Raw genomic sequence first — 17,709 nt, 5'->3', positions numbered from 1 at the left:
TTTACAACCATTCCCCAAAAGTATTTCAGTTATTTATTTTTTTAGTACCTGTTTCTTTTATAGATTTAAGGTAGAGTGACAGAGCTTGAAATAAACAGTAGCCGGAGAAGTGTCTCTTGCTATCTTCAAAATTACCCACTTCTTGACATGAAGAAAGTATGTTCATTTGGTTTCTAGAGGACTGTTGCTTAAATTTCCAGCCTTCATTCTGTGTTAATTATATTCTAAATACCAATTTCACTAAGCATGCTTTATCTCTACACCCAGTTTACAACACAGAAGACAACTGTCCTAGAGATTTGGGGAGTAACGTTTGGCTTGAAAGTAAAGTTATTACGAGGGAAGCCAGTAGGTCACTCCTAGCTGTCAGTTTGTGTTTCTGTTGACTGATACAAGTTCACTGCAATTTAGTTTTGTTATTGGAAATACTGGAATACTTCCACATTGGGAGCCAGGTGAGATACAGTTGTCCATTTTATAAATCTGAGAGACTTTATAACATCCCTGGGAATAGATTTTCAGCAGCTAACATGATGAATCTCAGATTCTGCTTTTCCAAACTGAGGTGCTGCAAAACTGAAGCTGAGGTTCTATATCCACAACCAGACCCAGAAACCTCCCACAGATAGATATTCTCTTGAACACAATTGAGCAGGAAGCAACAACTTCCTGAGAATGGCAGCAGGTCCCATTTCCTGGTCCTCACTGAATATTGAAGTCAATAGAACCAGGAGCTGCTGTCTTGCACAGAAGCAAATACGTCACCTACTCAGTGACCAATAGTATCTTCTCTCTCAAGCAGAAGGGCATGCTGAACTGTATTCAGTGTCTGCCAATATATTGAATCTCTTATTTAGAAAAAGGCAGTGGAACACTGGAACAAATTGTCCAGAGAAGTTGTGGATGCCCCATACCTGTGAGTGTTCAGGGTCAGCTTGGCTGGGGCTTTGAGCACCCTCATTTCATGGAAGGTATCTCTGCCCATGGCAGTGGTGTTGGAACCAGACGACATTTAGCATCCCTTCCAAGACAAACCATTCTATGAATATTACCCTTGAGATGTTCAAATTTGCCCACACACCTGCTGTTCAGAACCTAGTTCTAAAACCTACAGAGAAAATTCTTCTTAGAAGGTGGGTCACACATAGAAAAACACAGCTTACCATCACTAGAAATTCCTTTTGCACAAGGGACAGAGGCAGGGTGGAGGGTCAGAAGGTCCTAAGTTTCAAATAAAACTGGTCAAAATTATTCTTTCCCACAACATATAGTTAGAAAGAACTTTCTTGTACTAAGGTATAAAAAATGTCAAACTTTTCCCTTTTGAGATTTTAATTAAAATTTAAAACTCTGAAAAGCAAACTCAGCAACTTCTATTTACAAATTCATCAAAAGATTGTGTTTCATGGAAATATTTTTCTTCATGACATACTGCATTTAAAAAAAAAGATAAATTAAAACAGACTTTGAAATACGTTATTCTGAAAGTGAATTTTGCCATTTTTAAGTTATTTTAATTTCATTACCTTTATTTTATGTCATATCATATTATTATAAAAATAAGTCTGAAGCAAAATATTTCAGTCATTTTAAGAGAAAATATTTGACAATATGTTTTCATTTTATTTCATTACAGAAAAAAAACCAAAAAAAACAAAAAAAAAAAAAAAAAAAAACCAAACCAAAACCAAAACAGAGAAAAATAAACATTTCTCTGAAACACAAGATCCAGTTCTCACCCAGTTATATTTTTTGTCCTACAAGCCCTAAGCACTCCTCTAAGAACAGATGTGTTATGAAGGAAGAGCAACAATAAGGTTTTTCTTTATTTACCGCATTGGATTTGGGTTTAACTGAATTTAATTTTATTTGGTCAGAGTTGCTCAGCACAGTGTATCTTGGGTGATTCCATTCACTTAAAAAATTCTAATAGGACATCAAAATGATATGTGATAATTATACCACTGAAAGTATGTGATTACCAAAGATTAGATTTATATTTGCTAACAGAAAATATAATAAAACAGCTATAGGTATGCCAATCATACTGGTATAAATGGGATGAATTCTTACAACATTCATAATTACTTTCTGAGGTCCCAGGAAAATATTTGTATGCACTGGTCAGCATACACTTTAGATGTCAGGTTTGTATTAAATATTTCAAGTTACATTTGTTGAAAGTTCTTAGAAATTGGCAAGAAAAAGGCACGTATTCGATCTAAAAAGAAAATAGATGTTAGGAACCTTAAATCTGATAGCAGATGGTGGCTACCGAATGTAGTTATCATAGCCTTTTGAATTCTGCCTAGGTTAAAACTTCTCTAGAATTGAAGTCCTAATTATCAGAACTTGAATTTGGGGATCTGTTCTATGTACTAGGGATATATACAATATATAATTTTAATAACTGTGTAGATTCAATCTGGGGTTTGCAGATAAATACATTATACAACCAGTAGTATCAGAAGGAATAAGTGACTGCACATGCTCAACTAAAAAGCACAGGAAAATCTGTGTTTTCAGGTAGAATCTCGGCACTTTCTCAGAAATCCCATACCTTTAAAATGCCTTACATTTTGTGAATTTTCTGTTCCTCAGTTTTGGGGTACCTATCACAGTAAAATCTTTTGCTAACATGCAATAAACTAGTTATCTCAATCATTTATCTCAATTAATACTCAGAAAATGGTGGTGTACTGAAATCCAAATGAAGTATTAATAGCAGAATAAACAATTTTACGTCATAAAATTCTGAATGCTGTTTTTCCTGCAGTGTGGTTCCTCAGTCTAAAGGCATATCCTATACTTTTATCATATGTATGACTAAATTGAATTCTGCATTTAACAGGGAGAAAAGGTTTCAGAATAACTTAACGTAAAAAGCCAAAGCCCACATCTATGATTTTCAGCAAAGTTCACCTAACACTCTAAAACGTAAAAGTCTGAGATTAAGTGTGCAATTTTGCCTGTAAAAAAAACAAATAACCCGAACAGGCCAGCCAAGCTTTGTGTTCACTGAGCTAAAGGAAAGGATTGTCTTCACAGAGAGTGAAAAGTATCCAGTGTTTCTGGACAGTCTGCATCCATGTGTGTAGGTCTGCCTCCCTATTGTTTCACAACACCACTCGAAATTGCTGGTCCTATTTCCACTCCTTTCACCTGACCCTGCCAGTATAGCTACCAGAGCAACTGAAGGCAAGGTGATGATGGTGTGAATACTGATCCTCAGCTGCTTGCTGATTCTTGGGCATCATGTTTTCTGCAGCATAGAACTCTACCAAGTATTCCTAAATAAATAATTCCCAGATAACTAATCCAGAATTAGACATTGTCTTTCAATTATTGCTCTTTCAACTAGCTGTTCATGCTTCTTAAAAATCCCCTCCGCAAACTTATCTACCAGTCAATTTAGTGTGAGCAGCACAGCACATTGTCTATGTAAATGGTATTTGTTCTGCAGCCATTGCAAGCTTCTTTGCAGTATTTTAACATTTGATTTAATTTTTCTTTACCAGTTTTAGCCCAAATCTAGTTCACGCCTTCTTAAGTCCAGGTCTATTTCCTCTATTTTTAAGATTCTTTTAATAACCAAGACAAAAGAAATTCTGACAGGAGGTGCACCTGTTTATTGCTAGTTTGAATTAGACTGAGTATAACCCTATTAGATGGAAACTGTGTGTGTGTTTCTGTGTGTATGTGTGTATGTGTGTGTTTCACGGTGCACTAAATAAAGATGAGGATAATATTTTTCATATAATTATAATTTTAATTTTAGATGTGTCAAATCACTCACATGTTGTTTTTCTCAAAATATATGAAGCATAAATTGTAAATTTTGAGAACACATCTTCAACTAGAAATTCTGATCAATGGGAATAATGTGATATTATCCACTCTATAAATAGTGTAAGCAACCACCTTTAAAATTTTACATGTATGTGGCATACAAAAAGAGCTCATGGGAGATTTGAGACACACATACTTGTCTTGTGGTGCTGATACTTTTTGATTCCCATTCATTTAACACTGAAATAGAGAACATTCACTTCCACCTGTGAACTAACTTGTGACTCCCTCATATTCTCTGAGATTATACCTGAAAATCCAGAACTCAGTAACAATGCATGGCACTAAGTCAGGTACCTGTCTTTTTGCTTAGCCGGTGGTAATCATTTCTAGAAAAACACCAACATATCTGATGCACCGTGGCTGGTCTCAGGTGTAAAAGGCATTTTCCTGAAAATTCAAAATAGCAACATGTATCTAGGCCAGATTTCAACAGATTAAGTCAATCACATTAAACTCTGCTTTCAAAATCACATCTGCAATTGATTATAAATATACTACGCAGTGTGTGCAGTTCAAGATTCATGAAGCTCTGAAATGCTTAAAATACAACCCCAAAGAGAAACTGTATAGTTATCTGGACCAGAAAAATATTATTCTTTGATGAAAAAGCATGTGAAATTTGCAGCAGAGGCAAGCTTGGGTAGAACAATTAATTTTTTGTGGGATCAGCATGACTTTTCATGCCTAACTTCTGTGACAATGACAATCAGAGCACAGTTTATAGAGTTCCAGGGACAAGACTGAAGAACTATTTTCAATTTTGCATTAAATGCGTTACACAACACTGATACAATGTACATCAAATTCAGCACCATGGGGCAGAAATATAATGTTGAATAGTTCCTTTGCAATTTTTTTGATTTGATATTTTGGAAATACTCAGTAGGTGGCTAAAAATGCTAACTTATTTCATTAATGGGTTTATCAATTTTTACACCTGCTGTTCAGGTTCATTATTTGACTTGTTGTGAACAACAGCAGTTGTTCCCTTGTCAGGGAATCTCTCATCCAACAGAGAGTCTTATCACACGTCAATGGCCCTAAGAGGCAGATGATAGGGGAATTGGTTTAGTAAAAGTGCGATAAAAGTCTGACATTCCACTTAATAATTATGTTTTCATTGAAGTAGAAAATTTCATGTTTCACTTGTACCATATAATGGCATCTGGAAGTGGTTTTCTTTCTAACCAGGCCATTTGAGATCTGTGCTGAGTATAAGCAATTGTCATTCTGCATTTTAGTAGGGGCAATAGCGGATGGGTCTAATGTAAAGATGCCTCTGACCTAGAGCAACCAGGGTGGTCCTAGCCCTACTGGTATCATGATGGATAAAGGTTTTTCTGCTGTATAAGCAACTCTATCCTCCTCACACATATACATAGAAAACTGGGATCATTCCTGGATTATTCCAGCTGGCTTCCACTATGCCTGAAAAAGGTTAAAAATGCAAAGGCAGCTTTTTATGTCTTTTCCTACCAAGTGTATGTCATTTCAGCAAACAGATACAATTTGATAAAGGCTCCTTATAAGAATTATTATGAGAATTTTATTTTAGAGGAGGGAAAATGAATAACTGTTTTCCCTTTCCTTTGTGGCATGCAAACTTCCTTACATTTACACATTATGCAAACTTCAAGGAGAAAGCAGTTAGTATGTCAGAGAACCAGCAATGATAACACTTGAGCAGAGCAGTCTGCAGCAGTCTCTTTAGTTTCACGACAGGCACATTAGTTTGGATGTTAGCTGCTTCTCCTTAATTGGATTGCTTGCATAAATTGCAATACAAGGTGGACATGTGATAGCTTTCTTTTTCACCAATCAGTCATGTCAAGAGAACCTTATGTATTTTATATAAAAAGTAGAAAAAATGATAATTTGAAGAGATGAGAAGATGGTGCAGAGTAAAAGCTGATATTCTTCCTTTATAACAGATAGCCCCAAGTTGTAGAGGCCATTATTTCTTGCATTTTCAGAGCAAATGAACTTGACAGATGGCTGTGTCACCTAAACCCCTACCTACCAACTTGATTATGCAGAAAACAATACAATAGAAAAGAAATCATTACTGAAGGAACCTGGTTAGTCCACAGAGGGCTGAGCGGTGCAGAAGAACAAAATTACAGTCGTGGAATTGAACAGCAAGAATACATTTAACATAAAGTGGGTTACAGCAAGGCAATCAGTCATGGCTAAAGCTATTGTCTAGGCTTGCTTGCATGGTATATGAAGTAATCTGTCATCTACCACTGAATTTATGCTTAGTTTATAGTAGAAAAATACAAGGGTTTTGCCAGGACATGTTCTGGTAGTCTTAAGTAGCTCAAGTATGGATCTATGAAATTAAAATTATGGGAATTCAGGATATTTTTCTGCTTTATATCTGTTTTGAAGGCCATTAGCACCAAAGTAGATTCTTCTCCCTTCTCCCCCGTTACTCAAACATTAACCAAATCACACCACTTAAGAAAGGACAAAACAGATTGGGCAAGACAAATACTCAGCACCAGTCCAGGTTACACAGCACTACCATTACTTCATAAAAAGTTACTCTGAATTTTCTGGAAGTCTGGTTATGAATGACATCCAACAAAGCAGGAACAGAACAGAACAGCGCAGCACCTATTCCTGATGGCCCAGTCCCCACTTCGTTAATTTTTACACATTCTTTGCAAAAAGATAAAATCTCTTATCAATATTATTACTGTTTCTCAGGGGTGTTATTATATGATCTCATGCATCATTTACAACAAAATGGGCTTCCAGTCTCTTTCTATTTCTCCCAACAGTTTCAAGCAATGCGATCTACTACAATATGCTTGAGGGCTTACCACCTGGTAAGACCTCATGTTAACTAATTATTTCAATTAACTACTTTTGATATAACCCAGATCTTCTAATTTGCCATTAACACCAATGAAAATATGCATTTTAGCATACCATATAATCCACACAAGTGGAAAGTTCAGTTGCTTTCATTTTGCAATTCTCTTTCAAACGGTTGTTGAGAAAAATCACATCCTTAACAGAAAATATTTCGTTATTTTTGTCTTGGAGCCATGGCTACATACTTTGTTCATAACAGCAAGGTAACTTACTAAAATAGTTGTTTTATTTGGTTTATTTTTTGTTTGCCCTGCAATGAAGAATAAATATTATGACTTCAATTTATTCTAATTCTTTTTCCTGAAACTATATTTAAGTCATGAACCAAAAGGATAAATGTGGCTAGACTGGAGTTGTCTTCATATAGGAGACTTAAATTTGATAGATGTTGTCTTCAGTACTCAAACTTCATTCTGTAAATTACATAAAGCCAAGATTTTCTCATTCCACTTATTCATTACATAATGTAATAACTTTTGTAAAATCTTCAGACAACTAAAAATCTTCCAGTGAAAGAACCCATCAAAAAGAAAGCCTCATACCAGCATCACCTATGAATCAATTATTGAATTTACAACAAAACAAAGCACACAAAAAAATAGAAAGACATTAAGTATTTTATTTAGTAAGGGGAAAAAGGTAATCCCTCAAATACAGAACCCCAACCCGGATTTATTTTTTTTTTTCAATTCAGTCAGAATCTCTTTTGTTGATATATAATTATTTATCTATGCGCCATCTTTCTTACTGTTGACAAAGTGAATTTACGTAGTCACTATACAGGTACATCTCAGCAACTGCAAATTGGGATTCAACTGACTAGTAAGAAACAATTAAAGTTCATATATTTGCAAAGCCATCAAATTACTTTCTTCTGTGCTAGTGTGTTGAAAAGAAGTGCTTCTCAGCACAGCTTGGGTCCCAGTATACCATAAAGGAAGCTACACCACCCCTTCCTCCTGCAACATCTTTCTTTCAAAAACATCATGATATGGATTATAAAGTTAAGGGGAAAAAGACCCCCAGATTTAGCTAGATTTTAAACACACTTGTAATCACTCTGCATCTTTTTCTACTCAACTCCTTCTCTCGTTCATGTGAGCTCTATGCCCAGATTTAATACTAGATGTGTTTGTTCACAGAGGGGTGAATTAAAAAGGTTTAGTGCAAGTGATGAAGAGTCAAGGCTACTGGGAAAAACTAAGGGAGTGGGGAAAAAACTTCACCTGTAGAATACAGTGGACTTCCCCCTCGCCCCAGAAATAGCTCTCCCTCAATTACCAGGCTTCTCTGATATTCAGTATGCGCATGACTGGTTCCCAATTTTCCCCTGTCCCTTTCTAGGGAAAAAATCACTGTAGCACATCACAGGAAACCCACCCCAGTGGCAGGACACCAAACACCAAGGAGTGGGAGTCTCATTCCCAGAATTCCTCAGCATCCTGAAAAAAAGACAAGGAAGAAGAGGGAGTCTCCAAAAAAGAAAAACTCTGTCTTCATTTCTCTGCCTCTTGCTACCATATTAAAACTCTTTCAGTCAGGTAAAGCCAAACAGTCTTTGCAATATTTTTAGTGTCAGCATATAATGCAATCTATGCAGATGAGGCTTTCAATATTTCCCCAATGCTGAAATCAGTAGCAGCTCAAAGAGCTCTACCGCATCTGCTTTGGAGGGTTATGTCTCTTTTCTTGGTCTCAGTTCTGAAGAGTGGGTCTTTGGAATACTTGGGGATTGAGATTAATTTGGGGGAGCAGAGAAGCGTTCACTTCCTCTTATGAGGGATTATGAATAGCTCATTCAATAGGGCTCACATATCTTTCACTTTTCCAGCAAAGAAATACTGTCTGCAATTTTTGTGTATTGGTGCAGGATTTCCAGATCTCTACTAGGTTGAACAAAATGAGTGCTTTTGGTAGTGCTGTCATACAACCAGAAATCCCATGCTTGACTACAGAATACCCCAAGAAAACCAGGTACTTAACAATGAAAGTTTACCTACAGAGTCTAGATGTAAACCAAGGGTGAGATATGTGTTTACTATCTTGCAAACAAAAAAACTTTACCATGTGAAGCTTTCTGAGCCCATAGAAATACATAAGCAAGAAAATAAATAAGTCCTCTAACCTGAACAGGGCAGTTTAGACTATAACTACTCATTTGGAAGAAGCTTTCTTATGGAGCATACCGGGCAAATACCTGCCCAAACCAAAACTGAAGCACTCTCAACAAGGAGATGTAGAAGAACAAACCAAATCAGAATAATTCAGTGGGACAGGACATCATCCACTCTGGAGTTCAAATAACATTTAAACAACTGTAAAACTGACAAAATAATGTAATTTCTATTAAAAACAGAGAAAATGAGTTTGCAAATTACTCAACTACCTTCATAAGAACTGACCCTAGTTACAGTAGAGCAGAAAGGCCTATTTTGGTGTCTAATATACTGAGAAAAAGGAAGAGGAAAACACAGATTTAAACTCCTAAAAGAATTTGCTAAAAACTTCTTCAGTACTGAAACTAAACCAGATTTTTCCCACTCTTTTGAACAGCAATTCTCCTAATCTAGCCTTGACAAAAATTATGTCTTTGCCATATCCAGAATTTAGACACACATACCCCCAGATATCGATATTATACATTTACCTATATTCTGGTAAATGTCCTAACTATAATAATCTTTTTCAGTTCTTTTGATTCCTATTCAGCTCACCTTTGAAAAATAATATTTTATCTTCTCATCATAGTTCCATTTGTGAACTCTTGCTCCTTCCAAAAGATCATCAGGATATTCTATGAGAAACTCAAGGGCTGCAAACATGCAAGGAAAGGAAAAATTTTTCAGAGATGTCTCTGGAAGTTATTGGAAGGTTATGTTTCAGCATCCAAAATGTGAGGGCCATTGTAAGGATATGCCTGACATCTAGGGAGGAACAATAATTAAATTCTAGAGACTGTATTTATTAATTTATTGATATATGTCCTATCACCTCAAATCTGGTGTTGGACTGGGACAGAGTCTAACAACTAGGCGCAAAAGTTCTCTTTTTCCCTCTGTTCGTATTAAATCTTGAAAGAATTGAATAGTTCACGTCCTTTCCAATAAATTAAATTAGTTCAGAAGTAAAATTTTTTTAACATCAAGAATATCATTCTGATGTCTATTTTACCTGGAAAGCTCACAACCTGACAACTAGCAGTTTAGCACAGCTTTATCAAGACCCTTAGCTTCCTGATTTCAGACATTTTACTCCCCTCCTTTCATGTGCAGTCAGAATTTTGCCAGAGCAACCCATGCTTCTCTTGCTACTCAAATTCCCAATATCCGTCAGATTAATGCCAGGATAGGATGTAACGGTGATCCTCTTCTGCTGATGCACTCTGTACTCTGAACAAAAAAATATCTCTCATTTAAAACTAAGCAGCAGATTACAAAAATCACATTCTCTCTCCTCTAACCTCTGTCTGTGTTTTCACTTTATCCATAGTAGATTTTGATCTTGGCTTTGTCATTTCCTGATGTACTTTCAGCCCTTCACCTGAGTCAAAGACACATGTTCCTCACGGGTTAAAAACTGCTTTGGGGGGTAACTTTCCTCATGCTTGATACTTAACACATCAGCTGCTTGTTCAACGCAATTTTTATGTGTTTTTCTATAGAGTAAGTAATTCAAAGCTTTTCAGTTACTGTGTGAAATAAACATATATGTGATTAATTGCTCTATTCGATATTAATAACTTACCAGGGATATTTAATTTTGATTAGTGGGCTGAGTGCTAATGTCACTGTAAAATCTAGAGTTAAGAAAGATGCCACTGAGTTACTCTCCCCTAGCAGGATACAGTTGTTCCCAGCTGTATGTCAGATAATGGTTGTTCATCTTACTTTAAATAACAATCTCACCTTGGAGTTTATACCTTGTCTTTATTTCCCCAAGTAATGATATTACAGTTTGGAGTTTTTATTAAAAACAATACTTTTTTCCTCTACATTGAATCTGCAAACATAATTAAGGACAAGAAATTGATCTGATTAGTTGCTGACACTGCAATTTTGCAGCTGATGAAGTGCACTTCAATAAGTAATGTTCACTGGCTGCGACTGCCTTGCTCGTGTGCTGCTAGAACTGGGATTCCCTCAAAACTAGTACACTTCCCAGCCAGCTCCAGGACTAACTTGGACTGTAGAAGTTTTGTAGACATGTCAAGATATGAGATCCTTTCGCTTTCAGTAACAGCTGACCAGACTCCTGGTACAAGTATTAAAGCAGATGGGATATTTAGATGAAATCAGTCCAGGGCATCATTCCCTGCCCATTGACATGGGAGCTACTTACAAAATGGGTCACTCTAATGGGTAGTATGTGATCTTGTTTTCTTCTAAAGACCCTACATACTATATGTGAATGTGAAACTAGCACAGCTGTGGTAATTAAATATCTGTCTGTCTTTGTTTGTTTGCTGAAATCCAGTTCTAGAAATTAATAAGTATGTGAAATGCTCTATGAATTCAAACTAACACATACACATAACTATGTCTAATTATTGCTTTTGTAGTGGCTGAGTGCAGTAACCTTTTCTCTTTACCGGTAGGCTGTAGAAGAGTCAAAATTCCAGGACTTGATCCTGTTGCTGCCTACTCAGATGTTCTGAGCCAGACACTGGCTTTTAAAGATGAATCTCACCGTGCTCTCAGAGTTCAAAAACCACTAGAGTTTGCAACTTTAATTCTCAAAAACTTTTCTTCATATTCTACAACATGCTGCAAGGCAGTTCACAATTCTTAGTTGTTCGCAGCATTAATTTACTTTATTGATGACATCATCAGTATTTTGTCACTGTAGAGTTTAGTTGTCCTGAGTAAAGCTGACCATGGAAGTTTTAAACATTGATTTTTATTTTTTTCCCTTCTCTAGCATGAGCAAATGATTTATCATCTTCTTCTGGGACATCAGCCAGAGGCAAGAAATAGCTCTAATAACATGCTCTGAAGTGACTCATACTAACTGTGCGTTTAAAACGTGGTCAAATAATATGCTATACCTGGACATTGGAACATCAACCAGCAGGAAAGACAGGAAAGATTTTTATACAAAAAAATAATACCTGCCACATACCAAACACAGAACCCAATTTTCTTTCAAAAACAATTGAGATAATTTGAATATATAACATTTTGAACTTGATTTTTATTATTTAAAAATTTCTGAATAAAAATATTGTGAAATCTATGTCAAAATTAGGAAAAGGCAGAATAAAGCACAAGTTTCATGTAGAAACTTTCTTTCTCAATAGGGATTTTGATTTAAACATCACTAACTTTATTAATTTTCTTTCCTTGACATTGTGTCACAGTACAATATTGAAAAAACAAATCTAATGCAAAAGAAGACTGAAGAATTGCAACCATTGTACTACTTACAGAGGAAACATGAGGGCAGTGATGAAAAATAATTTCATAGGATTCCTATCTCTCTGTTACTTCAGTAGATTCATGCATGTGCATGCATGAAAGGAAAACAGATTGGATGCAATTAGATGCTACATTTCCTTAGGTGACAAAGCTGGCTATTTCCTGATTTATGTAGCAGTCCCATAAGCAGTCATGTTGGCACTACTGATCCAGCAGGAGAAGGAAAACCAGTAGTACAAGGATGCGAAAAAATGACAAAATGTTAAAGGAAATAGGACCTCCTTATGCTGGAGGGAGAGGAAAAAACAGCAGATAGTTGGAGGAATGCATTTTACAGATAAAAATTAATTATAATTGAAGGAGCAACTAGAAATAATTTACAAACAAATTTTTAAATTTGTCTCAGAGTTAAAACATTTCTAACGTGCAAAAAGCCCAGAAATAAAGAGTGGGAAATATGTACATTTTCACTTTGCATATGTGCAGTCTAAGCAAAAAGAGGTGCTTTAGGCATATGTGGGTAAGTAATGACAAACATTTACATTAAGTGCATTTGGTCTCTTTCTTATTTGCTTTCCTGCTTTTTTATTTGAGGAACTTTTTGGTCTACTAAATGTTCATTTGAAAAGACTGGAGCCAAAAATGACATGTTTATAAACATGTTATGAGCTTTGGTTACATGCAGAAATGCACTTTATTTTGTGAATGAATGGAAAACATTGTGGACAGGACCAGAACTGTCAATATAGGTAACATCATTCAGTAGTTCATACAGTCATTCATATACACTACTAGGCCAGGTTTTTAGTTGAGGTAAATAAGTGCAGTTTGATAGTTATATGATGCTTTGCTCTCCATTATTTTGACGTTTCTGCCTCATATAGATAGATTCAAAATAAAAATTCTGTGATTCTAGGTGTTTAGATGCTCAAGAGAATTAACTTATTTCTCCCAGGCAGTAGTACTGACACAGAAGACTTTCTAGTTTGTTTTTATTTGTTTGTTTGTTTGTTTGTTTTCATTACAGTACACTCAAGACTGTTAATCCATTAGAAATAAATTATTTTAATTTACCGTTAGCTTATTGCAGTAGTAAATATTTGCGTAAAGTCAGGTAAAACATGTTACAGTCTACTAGGGTCCAGTCCAATGGTAAAACTCATGAACACCAGATTATGTTAAATAATATTTGGGAATATTAAAAGTTTGAAATACCTTTTTCTAAAACTGCTTCTACGTGGCAAAAATTATCCTAAAAAAATGGAAATTAATTCTTCCTTCTGCAAAAGTGAAATCAGTAATTATTTTTTAACAGAAATGCATCAGGTCAGTATTTTGAGCTTTACTGAGATTTCTCTTCATATCTTTTGAAATCCATCAATTTTTGAAAAAATTACTTCTGAATACTTATTTCTTTCTAGAAATAAGAGTTCACCACAACTCACACCCCTTGTATAGTTATACCCTTCACTGTGCATCAGAAGCAGAGAATTTTAATTCTATTTTATGTATTTTAACCTCTTTCAGGCCTTGGATCTTTTTAATATGTGATTTCACCACCTCGTTAGTCCATTAGACTCTCTAAGGCTGTACATACTTGGTGTACAAGAATGGTGCTCAATATTCCCCAAAATCACTGCTCCCTCCTAATTTAACTTGTCAGGATAAACAGGTTTTAAGTAACAGTTTTCACTCTCTTTGAACAACCATTTCTGCGGCAGGAATTACTTGGAAGCCACCAAGAAGAGAAATTCTCTTCCTTTCCTCTGTGCAGGACACAAAGGAAAACCTCTGCCTCCCATTTCAAGGGATTCGCATAGGTTGGGGAAGAGCAGGTTAGTGCCAGCTGTGCACTTGATGTGAGCACCATCTGGCAGTTGCAGGGTAGGGTGACTCTGGGGGAGCACTGTCAAGAGCACTCTGCTGCTGCTCTAAAGAGGAGCAACATTAACATCTTGCTACTGGTTTTAGCATATGTGATAACAGACTGAGACTGGACATGACCACTTCTTATAGGACCGCATTTCCCTTGCTGATGAGGGATCCGTTTCTGTCTTTGTACTACAAGAAATAGGCGTTAGGAGTTTATTGGCCTTGTGCCTTGTTTGAGCACACAAATCAGTGTCCTGAATGTTTATTTTCCAAATCTACTGGGTTCCAAGGTATGTACCAAAAACTTTTGGGGTTTTCAGGTTACACTGTGTAAGATATACCTGCAAGCTACAGCACTGAATCCAAAGGAACATTTATTTCCTATAAGAAGAGATAACTCCTGAGGCAGATTTTTTTTAGCACACAAGATGCTGTAATAAACCACTTCCCAGGTGTTACTTGGACAATAAGTCAAAGCAGGAAGCTACCAGAGGCACCCTACACAAAGAATAATCACAGGAACAGATATTGGCACTGAAACTTAAATACAAATCTCAAGCTCTGAAATTATGTTCTGCTTGCAGTCTTTGTCCTACCAGCTACATATTCATGATCCTTCATGTGCAAGCATTATGTAATGTTCCTACAGATATTTGGATGGACTTATAAAGCTACCTTCTGGAAAGGGGGGCAGAAGAGTGTTAATGGGAAAAAAAAATAAAACAAAGATAACTAGAAGAACTGTAGTAGTCTTGTTCATGTCATATGAAAGTATGTGAAGAATTAATAAGAATTAATTCCAAAATACCAAAACATTCTGGTAAACATTGGGATAGGCATAGTTTAAATTACCGAATTAATAGAAAACTGAGTAAATAAATTTACACCCTTGTATATAAATCCCACCCACTTCTAGGAGCTGCAGATGACTACATAAAATAAAAATAGTTCAACAACCCAAGAAAGGTCTTTCTAGGTTTTCTGTATTTTGTAGGTCATATTATCATATTCTCCTAGGCAATTATCAGTAAGACAAGAGGGCATGGTCTTAAGCTCTGCCAAGGGAGGTTTAAGTTAGATATTAGGAAGAAATTCTTTACAGAGAGGGTAATCAGACACTGGAATGGGCTACCCAGGGAAGTGGTGGATCCTCCATCCCTGGAGGTTTTTAAGATGAAACTGGATGTGGCACTTAGCACCATGGTCTAGTGGTGGTAGTGAATCAAGGGTTGGACTTGATGATCTCAGAGGTCTTTTCTAACCTGTCTGATTCTATGATTCTATCATAGAACCATAGAAGGGTTTCTCTTGGAACGGACCTTTAAAGGTCAGCTAGTCCAACTCCCCCTGTACTAGATGTTCCACTAGATCAAGTTACTCAGAGCCCTGTCCAATCTGGTTCTGAATATTTCCAGGGATGGGGCATCTGCCACCTCTCTGGCCAGTCTGTTCCAGTGTTTCACCACACTCATTGTCAAGAATTCCTTATTATGTCCAATCTAAATCTATCCACTTTCAGTCTCAAATCATATCCTCTTGTCCCATTGTAATAGGTCCTCCTAAAAAGTTTTTTCTCATCTTTCTTATAAGCCCCCTTTAAGCACTGAAAGGCTGCAATGAAGTCTCCCTGGACACTTCTCTTCTCCAGGCTGAATAACCCCAGCCCTCTCAGCCTGTCTTTGTAGGAGAAGTATTTTTGGGCCCTCCTCTGGACTCCCTTCCACAGGTCCATGTCCTTTCAATGCTGAGGACCCCAGAGCTGGACACAGCACTCCTGGTGGGGTCTCAAGAAAGCAGGATAGCAGAATCACCAAGACAGCAGAATCACCTCCCTCGACCTGCTGGCCACGTTGTTTTTGATGCAGCCCAGGACACAACTGGTTTTCTGGACTGTGAGTCCACATTGTCGGCTCATGTCCAGCCTTTCATCCATCAGCACCCCAAAGTCCTTCTTGGCAGGGCTACTCTTGATCTGTCCATCCCCCAGCCTGCATTGATGCTGAGATTGCCCTGATCCAGGAGTAGCACCTGGCAATTGGTCTTTGGGCCTACTTTTTGAGTTTGACTTCTAGATGACATCTCATCCTTCAGGGCAAGCCAACTGCAAGATCTATCTTCCTGTCATCTGCATTTTCTGTCACCTTCTTAAAGAAGCACATCTTTAAGGTATTTCATTGGTGTTTCTCTGCTGTCTCCTATTGCCTCAGGAGCCCCTGACTCACCTCTGTAAGACTTCAAGTGTTCTGCAGTGTACACAGCATGTCTCAGAGCAACAGGCTGAGATCCTTCGCTAGCACACCATCCCTGGAACCTTGGTGTGTCATCCCACATTTTGTCACAGACAAGCCTGATGTTATCCCCCTCCCCCGTCAAGTCTTGCGTGCTTTGTTGTTTCTAGGGCTGGATTCACAGCAAAGTAATTGGTACTAATTAGAAGCTACCACTTAAGAGTAAATACAGCCACATCACTGTGAACTTTTCATACATAATTAGTACTCACTATCAAAGGAGTGATACAACCAGCAGTTAGGATCAGGCTACTGAAAATGTCACCCTTTTGTAAAACTCTGACCAAAATAAACCTGAGGAACCCTATAACAAAATTATCACTGAACAAACTCCATTTTGCCTTCCACTATGGAGTTCAGAGTTTCCAACCTTAGTGAACAAAATATCTTTAGAAATTATAAGATTTCCATGATTTCAGGTTGTGCCTCTGAGAAACAAATCTAATTCCTACTATTGAGATAACAGGGAAACTTTGGTCCTGGAAGTGGCAAAATGTAGTGGGTTTTTTTTTTTCTTTTTTTTCCTTTCATATCATACTATTATAAAAGTAAAATTACATTTTGAAAAATGAGGCTGTTTTCAAAGTGTTAGAGTGAGTTTTGGAAGCATAGAGGAATATAGATCTTCTCAAAAAAAATTAAAATTTTTCAAAAACCAGTCTTTGCTGTTGAGGTAGGTCTCTTTTAATCCTCTGACAAAATTATATAGGATTCTGTTATAAGATAGTTCTAAAAACTTGTATAGAAAGTGATGTTTAATTGTGAAAGTTAGTGTTCCCGGTGTAAAAAAAAAAATCATAAAAGCTCCACAGAGCTCCAGAACCAGAGACCTGCCTTACATTGTTTGCCACAAGAAGACCTTGTCCTCATTTTTACAAGCAAGTACCAGACCTGACCTGTTAGTCCACTTATGTAAATAATAAGTCCAATTCCCTTTGCAAGCTCCTGCTAAAGCTGTGCCATTAGAGCCATCGTGTCATTTAGGCTGTCAGTGGAGAATCAAAGACTGCCTGTGCTGCAGCAGCCCAGTGCTACGTTTCTAAGAAAATGGGCTCTTAAAAAAGGAAATGTCACACCGCAGTGTGAGAGATAAACAGAGGTATATCTTTAGAGCGGCAGGCAGGGACTGTAGAAACACTTTCTGTAAATGACTTTGATCCCCTAGTGTGATGAATCATGGAGTCGCAAATCCTTTTTAGCTAATTGCTATCAGCTTGTGAGATTTTTCCTTCCATGTTCAATATCAATTTTCAGGGCCATAGGAGATAGCACTTCTCCCCGGAGTCTGCTGGCGACTTACCGCTAAAACTGAACTAGCACCACTTAACAGTTTAAAGGGGGAAGTCATTTAATATGACACTGCTGCTAGTAACTAAAAGGGAAAATATTAGGGGGAAATA

The 17,709-nt window shown here is 36.9% G+C and overlaps 1 long non-coding RNA gene across 2 annotated transcripts; it reads right to left on the bottom strand.

Annotated features, from left to right (window-relative positions):
* Window positions 1-4,094: 4,094 nt before the first annotated feature.
* LOC127482492 (uncharacterized) lies at window positions 4,095-16,305 on the bottom strand. 2 transcript variants are annotated; one of them, XR_007908633.1, is made up of 3 exons: window positions 16,244-16,305; window positions 9,450-9,547; window positions 4,095-4,239 (listed from the first exon to the last, which is right to left on the bottom strand). It is a non-coding gene; the product is annotated as an uncharacterized LOC127482492 (long non-coding RNA). The 2 variants fall into 2 exon arrangements; XR_007908632.1 differs by lacking the exon at window positions 4,095-4,239 and adding an exon at window positions 8,126-8,177.
* Window positions 16,306-17,709: the final 1,404 nt, after the last annotated feature.

The sequence above is a fragment of the Manacus candei genome, unplaced genomic scaffold (genome assembly GCF_025592945.1).
Source record: "Manacus candei isolate 608988 ecotype Guabito, Panama unplaced genomic scaffold, ASM2559294v1 h1tg000088l, whole genome shotgun sequence".
Taxonomy (NCBI): Eukaryota; Metazoa; Chordata; class Aves; order Passeriformes; family Pipridae; genus Manacus; species Manacus candei.
This window is presented reverse-complemented; position numbering and strand designations above follow the sequence as displayed.